This window comes from Strix uralensis, chromosome 5, assembly GCF_047716275.1.
Source record: "Strix uralensis isolate ZFMK-TIS-50842 chromosome 5, bStrUra1, whole genome shotgun sequence".
Taxonomy (NCBI): domain Eukaryota; kingdom Metazoa; phylum Chordata; class Aves; order Strigiformes; family Strigidae; genus Strix; species Strix uralensis.
The window spans coordinates 83,156,031-83,166,972 of NC_133976.1; positions in this window are offsets into that span (position 1 = coordinate 83,156,031).

Here is a 10,942-nt window from a genome sequence, read left to right on the forward strand (position 1 = left end):
CAAAAAACCCAGACCTGCCAACCCACCCCCAGGCCTTGAATTTTTGGTAGATTTTCTAGTAAAGTTCCCTCTACAGTCCTTAGGGGAGTCTTCAAGGGTGAACTGATGAAGACATGCCTCTTGTACCATTTGCATTTGTACATCTTGAGCTCCACTGCAATATCCTCTGTTTGAAATTTGTTCCATTAATGTTCCACTCAGTGGGAGCAGGGACAGCCCCAATTACCCCTACCCTGGAGCAGCTCGCCTCCCCTGTCACGGCAGCTTTTCTTGTTGGTGGAATGCCATGTTACCAACCTGAGCCTGACGTCCTCCCTGCCTCACAGCCCAACGTGTTGCGCCTCTAGTTGCATAGGGGACCAATCCCAATCTCCTTAGTGCATTACTCACCGACTTCAGTGGTCTCAAATGTCAGAGTAAGACCCTGAATAGGGCATGACAATGGCTCTCCCCTATCCGTATCCTCCAAAAAAATTAAAGTCAGCTCTTTGTTGAGGCAAGTTTATAGGGCAGTGTGAGAGGTGGATGTTGCACCATCCTTGAGCAGTCATTACTTTTCTTACCATCAGGTAGGTAGTAATAATTCATCTCTGGGGGGAGAGCTTTCTTTGTAGTGGCTGTAGAAGATGACTAAAAACCCAATTTGGATGGGTTGTTTAGCTTTTAAATGGCTAAAGATAAGAGAGACAAATCTTGTTAACTTTGACTTGGAAGGTGTCAGACCTTGCCAGTGGTAAGGAGCTACTTCATAAGCACAAGGATGGCAGATTCTGGAGTGGGAGGAGGGGTGAGGGTGGGCTGGGTTGAAGAGGCTTCAACCAGCCAGAAGAGCATTTTCCATATGTCAGACTAGAGGCTGCCAGCTTTTCTCATGCTGAATGATACCCTTCCCCATGATTAGTCCCATTGATTTTATCAGCTCTGCTCACAGAGAGCTAGACCAGACCGTGGTGCTTCAGCCCCAGGAAAGGAGCCACCCACTGCTGAGCTACCGCTGGGACAGACCTGTCTCCTTGCTGCTCTGAGAAGGGAGCAAACCATGACGGGTCTGTAGCTGGCACAGCACACGCTTCCTGCTGCCAGATGCCTTGGGAAAGGAAATGAAGGATCTATCAAGTTCTCCCTTCTTCCCATTTGGGCTAAGGAAAGGGCATAGTCCGCAGAGGCTATTATTCCCCTGTGTGTGAGAAGCAAGGCACAGGACACGTTATGGCCCCTTACTTCTTGCATTGGCATGCTGGCCATGATCTGGCCCAAAGTGAGGTGCTACTCTGCATGAAAAAGGGGCAGAGCCTGGCTCTCAGTGGCCAGAAGGCTTTACATGGCCCAGAGCATGAGGTCAGTACAAGCCCCTTGAAGAAAGGTGTAGCAACAATGCATCCAGTGCATTTACTGGTGAACACAAAAGCCGTTTACAAGAAGGGGGGGAGAAAAAAAAAGAAGAAGGAAAAGGCGTGCGTTTATTCTCAGGGCAGAAAGAGTGTATGTGCCATCGAGCGCCCACTGAAAGGCAAAGAATTGGTTTGTCACAATGCACCATTCGCTGGAGGTTTCAGATCCACTATGATATTATGGCTGACGGCTCAGAGACCTTGCCTTGACTACCAATGTAATTGGCATGGCTGGATGCTTTTGATTGAGTTTTAGCTGCTCCCCGGTAAATCTGCTGAATGATTCTGCAGGACCTGTGGGCGTGCAAAGCCCCCATATTACTCACTGACCTGCCCCTCTGGCTTGCTTGTCATGCAATTTACAATAACTATCACTGTCCTTGTAACTCTAAGGTAAGAAGTGAAAACCCTTTCTTTTTCTCCTAATTGTTCTACTGGTTTTACAGTTACCAAGCTGTAAAGCACCTCATCACTCTTGTTAATTCTTTCTTCCTTTTGAGCTGCCAGTTAGTAATCAATTATTACCCTTGTCATTCATGCTGCAGCACAGCAGCTGGTCACAAGAAGCCTCTGTTTCATTGGGCTGGAGCCAATCAAGTCTCTCCAGCTGTCCCTTGCTGCTCTGAATCATAATGTACAGTACTTGTTGCTTTACAAGTTCCTTTACCAGACTGCTTTTTAAAAAAAATAAAATGAAAAAAAGTTTTTGCTTCCAGTTCTACCCTCATGGCACATCTGGCTGCTGGAGGTTAAAGTAAACTCCCTAATGCTGCATTTTTATGAGGGGTGGGGGGAAATACTACGTTAGCACAACAGATATTTTTGTCATATTCTCCATTTTATGAGATGACTGCGTTGATATAAAGACTGCTGACAGATCAAAGGTTTCACTGGTAAAATGATATGAAAGGCAGAGACATTAACATCCATCAGGGTCCTGTTAGGATTTGCAGAACAGGGGTTCTGGGCCTCCCAAGTGAAACCTAGCAGGAAGGTCTGCGAGCCTGCATAGCAAATGAAAAGAAAACAAGAGAGGGCACACAGAATATTGGAGGAGGTAGTGACCCACAAAATAGTAGCAATTCGAGCTGCAAGGCACCCTGATTGAATTGCAGTGGAGGCAAATGCTCTCAGGCTTGCTGTTCTTGTTATGGAGCGATGCACTGTTCAGCATCATGCTCTGAGCTATCAGCTAGGCTTTCAGATGACTTTAATTCAGAGTGGGAAACAACAGTACCACTAGCTCTCCTGATTGTCTTTGTTCCCAGCTCCCACTGCTTGACTACAGGCTGCTGAGATAAGAAATCTTGCAAAAATACCCAGCCAAGATGCAAAGTATTGGGGGGAAGTGGCTGCCTTTGGGGAATCGATATTATCATCCTGTAACTTACGTTCCTCTCTGTATAGTTTAATCAGAAGGAAGAAACTGATTTCACAACTCTGCCACTGATGTGGGTATTTTCATTGGCTTCAGTGGAGCAAGTCACAGGAATAAAAGTTTGGGAAACATCTTTTCCAGTTACTACTTCTCCTCTCTGATGTGCCCCATGGAACCAATTTCATGGGAGCACTAAGCAACAAATTAAAGCATGGTCTAACCCCCACAGATTACATCCCGTTACAAGAATTTATCCCCCTGGTATTTAGGAACCCAATTAGTGTTAACTATATGATGGCCACCAGTGACATTATCTAAAAGTGTCTAGGTTTTATTGCTGCTGCAGCTCATACCAATAAACGTATCTCTTCCAAACTGAGCACAAAAAAACAGTTTTACAAGAGCACTACACACATCATACAGTGCATGTTTGCCATGGGGTTGACAATAGATTTTCCCAAAAGGGCACAATTATTAGCTGTAGGTGTAGAGAAGTCAAAAGAAATGCCATGTGGCCACCCATATTCCGTGTGACAAGATCTACTGCCTTGGCTCCTCAGCCTGTTTGTGCCAAAGCGCATGGGTGGTGATGGTGCCCCAGCACTCTTCATACTGACATATGAGTCTTGGAAGGGCTAACATCATGGGATACAGTGCTGGATAGATGTATTCCACATCTTAAATAAGTTAGCATAGTTGTCAGGCCAGGTGTAGACCCTCAGGCTCCATAAAGGGTAGCTTTACCTTCCTCTTTAGTTTTAGCAGCTCTGCTCAGAGGACTGAATGTCTTTGATATGGAGGTAGAGTTGGCCAAGGCTGAGCACTGTGGCAGGTAGACTGCTTCGGGTACCCTAACAGCCTTGCAGGCTGGTTTGATTGTCTCCATATGGCCTGGTATAGTGCTGTGTAGACAGCCCTTTTGAAAGGCAGTGCGTTTTGTCATTGTTCACTTTAGGGGTGGAATTAATTTTTGGTAAAGGGCCAGCACCCGGGTGTTCTCTGCTGATGTCTTCCTTCTTTGTGATCAGCCCCCTGCTTGGGCACAGAGGTCTGCTGATGTGTGGCACTGTTTAACAGACTTGCAGCTGTGAAGACTCCTGACTCTCAAGGAAAAGAGAAGCTCAGGAGGAGTGAGCAGTCCCCTCCAAACAGCAAGGGTTTTCAGAGAAAGGGCCATTTCTGAAGTATGAAATGACCTCATGAAGAGGTCCCAAAAGGCCTGGTAGAAAAGAGATTTGCACAGCTGTCACATGGACCCTTTGCAAAGAGCTCAATTCCACCCCAATGAATGGCCTTTTCCATGGGAATATTGGGGACTCTTGTGCCATGAAATCCTGTAGGCACAGAGCTGACACAGATTTGCACTGTCAACTCCAAGGGTTTTCCAAGTTTTCTCTCCTCCCAACATCTTATCTGAGCCTCTCCTAATACAATTAGTGCCCAAAATCTGTGAGGAACAGCATGTGATGAGAAAAGAGGGAGAGCTGTGTGGTTCTGGCTTTTCATATCGTCTTAGAAGAACTGCTGGTTTGACTCCATAACCTCCAGCATTGAGGACATGCCAAGTTTGCACTGGGTATTTGACTGATCTCCCTGCTATCAAAAAAAAAAAAAAAAAATTCTTGTCAAACAGACTAATTATAAAAATATATTTTGGAGTTGTTTAAACTTTGACGAATCAAATGTAAGCACTTTTGGTTTTTATTTCTTTAAATTGCAAAAATAAAACTCATTTTAAAAGGAAAAAAATTAACATTTGTTCCAATACAGAAGGGGTTTGATCTTATTAAAACACTCCTTTTAATTTTGTGTGTGTTTTGGCATGGCAACATAGTCAAAGCTGGCAAGTTCCAATGGAAAGTTTAAATTTTGATGAAATGACACCTTCTGAGATAAAAATATTCTGTTGGAAAATTTTTGCTAGCTCTGCTCAGAAGCTAGGCCTTTGTTTCTGGTTTTTGTACAGAAGTCTTGCAGGTCTGTGGGAAGGCTCTCCGAAGAACTGAGCAAAAATTTTGGTGCCACGGCACTCACCCATACAAAGCATAAGACTTAAGGGATCTAAATAGCGGAGTGGGATCTGCAGAACTCTAGTTAGCCATTTGTACGTGCTGATATATCAGTGGTTTCAGCAGGAGACTGACTGACTGATACAGCATAGTGATTCTGCAGCTACTTTTCCCAGGGCTGAGCTGGCAATTTGCTCTCTAGAACCAGGGACACTGGTGCAGAGATGACACCACTCTGTCTCTTCCCCTTCCTGCACTGGTGGAGCAAGGCTTCTGCTTCCAGGTAGAAGAATTTTGTTTACCCTCTTCCATTTATGGGCAGTAATACCTGGTCACCACGTTCACTGTACTACTTTCCCCACTGGTGTATCTGATGGCTGCACCTGTCCTTCATAATGTCACTATAATCTCTTCTTGTCTCAGACACCCCAAATGAGGTTAAAGCCTCTCAGTTAGATCATAGTACAGATACTGAAATGGCCCACAACAGTTCACTTCCTATCACTCAAGCAATTAAAATCCTGCTGCAGCAGTGAGAAGCTGTAAAGAACCCTCCAGAAGGATGCATAGTAAGTAAGAAGTGTTGCAGGAGCTTGGAATTTGTCTTTAGCTTCAAGATGTGAGGATCTAAAAGAAAATCTCCAAAAGCTGAACTGCTATTGTTGCCACTGAGGTCAGCACCTGAGCAAGCTGAACAGGAGGTGACTCATTGCTGGAATATCCCTTTCAGCTTTCTGTGTATGAGAAAGAAAAAGTATCATCACAGGAGGTCCATCACTTAGCATTGTACTTAACATTCTCTCATTGCTGTGTGCTTGTGCACATACACATTTGTTTAACGGTTACATTAACTAATCAGTCATGGTGAACTTCATCTTCCTACACAGCATAAACTTTCATAGTGAAATGTAAAAAGTATTTTGCAAATATAATAGAATATGGATCTAAATATATCACATGTTCATTTAGAATTATATGAGTGAACATTAACATGTCTACTAGAACAAAAACATTAGATGGTTCTTAGGTTGCAGTGAGGAGGAGAAGAAAACTGTGAGGCACCCTTTACAGATCACCTGCTGCGCAGATCCAGTGGAGAAGTTTATACATTTTCTTTGCCTTCTCTGTCCTGTAAGATGAGCTTCAGATCTGGTTCACTCTGTTATTATTCCAGGGTATGCAGCAGACTAGGACCATTGTATCAGACATTTTGTGCCTCACTGGAATATCTCTATCCCAAGCTACCTGGTGCCAGCAGAGTCACGGCATGTAATGGAAAAACCTCACAGGAGAGAATGAAAGAGAAGTTTATAGGATTTACAGAATAAGTCTTATAGAATTTCATATTTCTCTAGAAATCCAAGTCAAGATATGGCCAAGTGTCTGGGTGAGACTAGACACCTGAGGTATAGCTGCCTAAAGGCAACAGTAGGAATGACAGTTGTCTTGCCTGTCTCTAGGCATCTGCGCTAGCTGTGTAGGCTCCCCTTGGAGTCAATGCAGAGAAACACAGACTCCTAGTTTTAGTGTTCTGATCTCTTTTATATGTCCTTGTTCTGAAAGAAAAAATTATCATCCCCATCATTCAGCTCATCTGAAACTATACATCTCTGGATGTAGTTTGACACTAGGATGAACCTAGCTTTAGTACTGGTAACATCAGGTCACAAACATCACCTCCACAGAACACCCAGATAAGCACTGTGTCCTCTCACCTTGTTGGTCCAAGCACATTGAGAGGTTAATCCTATACCAGTAGAGTTTGTGCCACATCAGGTATTGTGTGTTGTTGCTGTCTAGCTTTGTGCTAGGTCATGTACATGTGATGGATCCAAATCAATACTAAAGGCAAGAAGATTCTTAAAGCGAGGATCACATCAGGAATAGCACTACTAAAACTGATAGATTTTTATTTTTTGAAGTAAGTGCGGTTCTAATGCTACAGTTCATCTTCTGCTCTTCGTGTGACACTTACTTTGCTGGTACCAGGTGCATATCATGGGTATGACTGCCTCAAGAGAGAGAGGTATTTTGTGAGAGACTCCTGAAAACAGATTTCCATACCCAGAGTTTTATTCTGTTTGGTGTGATTCATATAGCAATACCTTCTGCTTTCTTCAACTAATATCCACACTACTTTTTTTTTCTAAATCTCAATTTCCAGTAATTTTGCCCTCCCCTCTCTTCCCCCGGAATTAGAGGTTTGTGGTTAATAGCTTCCTGAATACACAAGCTGCCTCATACGCTTTGCAAATTAAAGAGAACATCCCACTGAAATAAAATTTAAGTCTAATAAAAACACAAAGCAAACTACAGAATAGGGCAGTATCCAGATGTGGGATACTGGACTAAATTCTTGTCTTCATTGGACTTTGTACTGTGGAAATCAGAGTGCTGGTGATCATGGGAAAAGTGCTACTGGCTTTTCTCGTCATAATAAGCTAGTCTTTTCAATATAGTCTGGTCGCTCATTCACTTTATAGCTACAGTTTTCTATTCAGTTTGATCAGCCACTTGGAATTCCCAAGTGTCAGCTGCACAATTTAAAAACTGCTTTCCAAAGGATAATTATGCAGATCTATTTTTAGATTCTTAAGTACCTGCTTTTAGAAGCAGAAGTGTGGATTTAGGCACCCATCTTAAAAATGTAGCCCACAGCACTGCACTACTATCCGACTCCAAACTTGGGCACTGAACTAGAAGTATGACTCTGTGCACTTGTCCTGTGTCAGTGTCTCTCCGTAGCTTGCTTATTGCCAAAGAGACAAGAGCTTACACACCTCCATCAGAAATGCCTCCACAAGAGCTAGTGTGAACTAGTATCAGCCCTCAAAGTGATGGTGGTGTTGTGAGAAATCTAGCCCACTGCCTTGAATTTTCCATCTCGCCTTGGGCTGTAGTCACCTAAGGATTTGTCCGTGTTTACTAGACAAACCCTTGGGAAATTAGGTTAGTACTAATTCGAAGTACTTTGGGTTTACCAGATCCTCCTGCGTTCACTGCAAGCACCAGGCAAACCTACAAGGAACAGAGTGAAGACCATTGTAGGAAACCCATATGTCTGGGATTTGATTAGAGCTTTGGAGCATTTTCTTACTCCTAGAAGAAAACAAGATGCCAATTTCAGAGCATCACTGGCCTCAGTTCATAGATCTTAGTTGTCCTTTAGGATCTTCCCCAGACTGAAGTGACCCATTTTCATTGAGCACTGTCTTCAGCGTGAGTTCTCACTGAGGCTTTCCTCATCTGTAGAAATCTACAGGTCATCCATCTAGGGTCATCTCATATCTTAAAGGTTATCTTTCACAGTTCAGCCTTAGGTCTGCTGGACACAAGTGAATCTCTCTGAAGCTAGCTACACCTTTTCTGTACCTTACTTAATTCACTTGCACATTTTTTCTCCACCTTCATCTGTTCACCTAAGACCGCTGTTCCCAACTCTTGTGATCACTCAGCTCAAAAGCAGAATGGATCCTCCTCCTTCCCCCTTCCTGGCCTTCTATCATCCCGTGGTCCTTTTTGCATACCTTCCTTTGCAAATTCTTTGGAGATTGCATAGTTTGTGTTCACACAAGTGTTCACACATAGTGTTCACATTTTCGAGACTATTATAATACTTCATAGTTCTTCTACGGTGAGCTGTGTTCAATATCCATAACATTCTTTCAAAACTCATGACTTCCATCTTTCCAGAGAGATAAAGCATGTCTTATTGATTTTATATGTGGCATATTTGGTTGGCACTTTGAGCTTTTTAAAGGGAATTTTGCTCCTTAATCTTCTCTCCCTTTGGGGGTATCATTATGCATGTCTCCTGCCATCACGGAAGGCACAACTAATCACTAAAAGGCAAGATAGTGCATGCTTCTTTCAGATGCATTTACTGAGATTTCTAGAGGAAGGCCTTAATGTCACTAGTCCTGGGAGCATCCTTACCTATAGCATTCTCTTTAAAGGCATCCTCATCATTTAACTGGTCTCACTACAGGATCAGTAGTTGCCCAGGCAGTGTTTGGTTCAACAGACGTTTAAAAACAACTAGTACTGCTGCATAAAGAAACAGTCCCACTCCTGCTCTGTGTCTGCTGGTTACTCTTTTTTTGTGGCCTTGACTCTTACTAGGGAGAAAATCTGACTTAAATAAAACCCCTTAAAGGAAAAGAATGTTATTTTTTCAGTTCCCCGGGCCATTTCACCTGGCTGCAGGAGGACCCATACTGGCAGAAGAGGGGAGTGGTGCAGGAGATCAGATCTGTTACTTTCAGTGCTGTCTTATGTCAGCCTGAAGTATTTTTTGAACTGCAATTTAAGGGAAAATATTTATAAAAATACTTCTCATCTCTTTGCTTTCCTGTGCTCCCCTTTCTTTCTAGTTGCTGTATCTAGTGCTTTAGCTTGAAAACTCTCTGGGGCAGGGACCATCTTTTTGTTGAATGACTGTACAGAGATTAGCACAACACTATCATTGTCCTTGGGGCTCCTAGATACTAATGCGACAGCAGTAATCACCGTAATCCAAAGGCTGTGCAGGTCAGTGGGCTGTTGGGTTAAAGCAGATTGACCTCCATGCTGTTTCTAATTCTGTCTCCAGCCGCCTGAGAGAAGTCATGTTGTCTGTTTGTGTCTGTGTTTCGGCTGTAAGCTTGTCGGGGCAGGGACTGGTTCATGCCATGGGTAGTATAAGGGGTTCACAACCTTGCTTTTAAAGTATCTTTAAATTGTTCTGTTCTGGAATCCAACAGTTCAGACATATCAATGAGTGCGCTTGGCCCAGGTGCTGCTTTAAGTGGGACACTTCCTTTGTTTTTCCAGACCATAAGCCTTCTCCAGGTATTTGTATGTGTTGACCACATTGTTCTGGGCTGCAAGATTTGGGGCTGCACAAATTTATCCCGTGAATAAGAGAATTTTATTTCATGTACAATAGTTTCTAGTGCAGATTTGAGGGGTTCCATTTAAGAGTTTTACAGCTGATGAATCATGTAAGAACAAGTGAGATTTTTCTTTCCTTCCAGAATGGAAATCTCTCTTTCTCTCCCCAAACGTGTCTTGATATTTTAGCCTGATAGATCTTATTATTAATAAAGACCCATCGGAGATTTTAATCTAAACCCCAAACATATATACTCATTAGACCTTCATAGCAATGTTCTCTGATAGAACAATTGCTTCTCTTGGAGGACATTTATCTCAGAAAAGCTGTGCAAGTCTTACCCTCCAAACCACAGCTGACACTCAGGTGACAGCTATAATTGGATGATTTTTAGTTTGCTTAATTATTTTGCATTCTGTATTTGTTGGATATCATAACAGTTGAAGATATGGTCAAAACATCAATACAGCTTTCTGCACTGGTGGAAGCCTGGTGGAATTCCCATCACAGTGGCCGGCAGATTTCTGGTTCCCTACTGGAAGAGTTTGCAAATTGCACAAATTCTCACGGTGCCTGGTTGTTTCAAATCCAATGTTACTTTGGTGTGTTTTTCCTATGGCATCCCCTAATTCGGACACTGCAGAAACAGATGTTTCCTTTTATGTTGCTACCGATCACAGGAAAGAAAAAAACAAAACTAATGTGCAAAAAATTTGGCAAGTGACAGCTTGAGTGCAGAATTTTGTAATGCTGAGCCTGTGAGCCTCATATTAAACTAGTTCCAAAACAGGATGTTGCAGTGCATGTCTAATATCCCTTTTCCACCACACCCCAGAACAATTTCTGTTGCTATCTGAGCTATGAATTGCATTAAAAATCAGCAATCATATCTCACAAATGAAGATTGTATCTACTTCAACAAGCAGCAGGCACAGTTTTCATCCATTTTACTATGAGAGATGGACACAAAGGTGTTCCACTTTGAGACTCTGTGCAGCAAGAGCCCCCCCCCCACCAATGCCCTGACAGTTATGTTACTACAGCGACAGAAACAATCATCCTGTTTGTTAGTCATATCCAAAACTAGCAGACTTGCATAGTGGAGTTAGCCTTTCCTAATTGCTGGTCCTATAATCTAAATAGAGCTAGGATAAAAATCAGATCTTAATTTGGTCAGTGATATGGCAATTCATGCCGTCCTTGATTATCAGCGTTTGCTCCCCATGAGTGAATATGCCATCGTTCATTCTGCAACATCCCAGACAGTCTCAATTTCAGGATATAGTTATCA